The sequence below is a fragment of the Perognathus longimembris genome, chromosome 1 (genome assembly GCF_023159225.1).
Source record: "Perognathus longimembris pacificus isolate PPM17 chromosome 1, ASM2315922v1, whole genome shotgun sequence".
Lineage (NCBI taxonomy): Eukaryota > Metazoa > Chordata > Mammalia > Rodentia > Heteromyidae > Perognathus > Perognathus longimembris.
Genome location: NC_063161.1, coordinates 64,785,719 through 64,789,043, shown reverse-complemented (window position 1 = coordinate 64,789,043; position 3,325 = coordinate 64,785,719). Strand labels below are relative to the sequence as shown.

General features: G+C 46.8%; 1 non-coding gene across 1 annotated transcript; it reads left to right on the top strand.

Moving 5' to 3' along the window:
- The first annotated feature begins 236 nt into the window (after nucleotides 1-236).
- Nucleotides 237-347, top strand: LOC125341603. The gene has a single exon (XR_007209022.1). It is a non-coding gene; the product is annotated as a small nucleolar RNA SNORA55 (small nucleolar RNA).
- The last annotated feature ends 2,978 nt before the right edge of the window (nucleotides 348-3,325 follow it).

Here is a 3,325-nt window from a genome sequence, read left to right as displayed (position 1 = left end):
CAAGTGGTAGATCTGATAGATCATTAGTCTTGAGAACAAAAGCTCAAGAACTGTGGCTAAGCCTTGAGTTCAAGCACCAGGACTGGCACCAATATATTAACCTCTTATATTTCTGACTTGATTCATCCATATGAAATTATGTAACAAGTTTGTCCAATTCCTTTACTAGGAAACAAATTCTTGGAGTTCTTTGTCTTCTTAGGTTCTAAAACTGAACTATCTACAGTATTTTTAGAGCATTTGTTCCTTGGTGTGGGGACAGAGGGTGCCACACAATGAGCAGAGTATATCCAGACAGGTTGTTTTCCATTTGTCCTGGGGCCTGTCTCTATAACTCTGCCACATTTCTTTTTAAAAAAATCTGCTGCTCTATTTCTTTTAGAGTATCATAATTGTTTTACATTTATGCAATTACTGCAACCTATAACTCATTATCTATATAGGTGTTGTTAGAATCCTTCAACAAAATATACATTTTCTGAGGGACAAAAGACATCTTCCTTTCTATCATTGTTTTTACAGTGAAACAAATGCATTATTAACTGATTGTTGTTCCAATGCCTTTGGATTGCCAACTCTGGGAAAACTCGTTTAGGAGGTGTTTCCTACTGCCTCACTAAGTAAAAGTACATGCAAGTTTGTGGCATGATGCTCTGTTCACGGATATGTGAAGTAGGGTGGGCACAGAGGGCGGGGCTCATTCACCTCCAGACCTCAACAAGAGCTGCGGACATTGTGAGAGGCCTCCGTGCCGCGTGAGGAATGGACTTTCCTTTCATCTAGATGAGGAATCCAAGAAAGTTACCTGCTAGCAAACTGCACGGTATAGACTAACATGCTCGCGCCTATAAGATTAGTGCTTCCGGGTCACAGATGAAGTCTTTCAAAATTGACATAAATGACCACTGGCCTGTTTCCGGCTTCATGGGCAGGGATGCGTGCAACTGCGCAGGACCGGAAGTCCTGGCCCGGAAGTCCGCTTACCCGGGCCTCACTTAACCACTTCTGGTGGTCCTACAGAGTCGCCTTCCACTGGTGTCCTTGTGTGCGACATGGTGGCCGCTGACCCCACTGCTCAGGTCGCAGCCCACCGCTTCCCTCGTCAGTGTCCTCACCAGTGAGGGCAGCTGCGGCGGTGGCAGCAGTGGTGACCACGGCCACAGCTGCATCTACAGAGATGCCAGAGTCCAATATAGCGTCTTGTGCTCTCTGGCGCTGGGGTAATTGGGGCTATGGCGGCCCGAGCAGCAGGGCCTGAAGTCTCGCAGGTGCGTTACAATGGTTAGAGAGCGCAGCTCCAGATCGGAAGCCAAGCTCGTCTGTCAGTCCTTCGGGGACCACACTCAGGAAAGCCCCGCCCAGGGCTCCTTGAAGACTCAAGGCAGGCAGTGTCAAAGCCAGGAAAAGGCTCTTGGAAGTGCAGGAAACATCAGGGGAACCCTGGAGTGGCTCTCCCAAGGAAGATGGCAGTCTGGAGAGAGGATGGCATGTGTGGGAGGATGTTACAGGGCGTGTCTCTCGGGTGCTTTCAGTGCTTGACATTCAGCAGCCAGAGGAAGAAGCTGCCATGTGCACAAGTGCAGGTGGCATGGGAAAGGTGGGCAGGTTCTCATGAGACTGAAGATGGAGGGTGGGAAAGGTGGGCATGGGCAGGTTCTCATGAGACTAAAGTTGTAGGGTGGGAAAGGTGGGCACCAGCAGCTTCTCATAATGCTGAAGACGGAGGGTGGGAAGGCATTCAGTCTGAGCTCAGCCCTCATCTAGCATAGTTCCTGCACCCCGGCCAGAAGCCACACCAGTCACTGAGCAGTGGGAGGCCTTCAAACCCAAGGCCATTTGTGCATGTGGAGGAGAAGCCTTGTGTGAGCTCAGTGCTGCAAGTCCTCTACCTGTTGCTTGCCTTTTATTCACCATAGTAGGAGTTACAGTGGAGAAAAGCCGTTTATGCAGATCACAGTACAGCACATCCAGTTTAATAGCACCTCTTCCACTCAGGAGAGCTACCCTGTCACAGTGTGGAGCTCGGCTGCTGACTCACCCCACAAATGACTCACATTGGGGAGGGCACAGGGGCTGCCGGTGTGGCTAATCCCTCTACCTGGACAGGAGCCTGTCACCACTTGCGCTTGCATGGGGGAGATGCTGTACAAGTGCATCACTTGTACAAATGCAGGCCACACTCCCCACAGTCTCAGGGGGTGCATTCTTGAGAGAATCCCAGCCAGTGCAGTGACTGTGGAAAGTTCTCAAGCCATCCTCTTCTGTCTATCATAATAGGACTCCACGAGGGAAGGGAGTTCTTTGAGAGCACAGGATGCTGGAAAGCGTTTTGAGAGGTGATAGGGTCAGCTTTTCTCTAATGCAAACCCTTTGATTAAAGAGAATGTAAGAATGCAGTCAGTTGCTACTGAGTTGTTAGGAAAAGATTTATGTCTCAGAGACATAAGTGATGGCTTTTTCCTGATAGATTAACAACAGAGAACTCAGGTTAAGGAAAAAAAATGCTGAGTAGGCCAGAGGAAATCCTAACTTGCCATTGTAGAATTCACAGTGAAGAATCACTATGCAGTGGTCCCAGTAAGGAAACTATGTCAGACTGTCACTTCTGTCCTGGAATCATATTGGAAACTAACTCACTGTGGGATGAATTCTGGATAAATCTCTTATTGCTGTGTATAGTATTTTTTTAAAAATTCTGTTGCATCAGTTGATATATTCAATTCCCCTATATCTTTACATGGCTTCTGTCTAGTTTTTTCCATTATTGAAACTGAGATATTGAAATTTCCCCAATTATTATTGTGCAACTGTCTATTTCTCTCCTCAATTTTGTTATTTTTTGCTCCATATCTTTTTTTCTTTTGCCAGACCTGGGCTTGGGACTCAGGGCCTGAACACTGTCCCTGGCTTCTTTTGATCAATGCTAGCACTCTACCTCTTGAGCCACAGTGCAACTTCCAGCTTTTTCTGTTTATATGGTGCTAGGGAATCAAACCCAGAGCTTCATGCATGCTAGGCAAGTACTCTACTACTAGGCCACATTTCCAGCCCTGCTTCATATCTTTTGATGGTTCACATCTATTATTTCATTGTACTGAAAGTTTTATTAGCAGATAATATCTTTTATTTCCTGCAAACCTTTGATACAAATTCTGTTTTAGCCTGGCTGTGGTGGCACTAGTGTTGAGCAAAGAAGCTCAGGACAATTCCCGGGCCTGAGTTACAACCTCAGGACCCACACTTAACAAACAACCACAGCAACAACAAATAGCATCTGAATTGAATCATTGGGTCACTGTAGACATAATCTCTCTCTTCCCAGGGT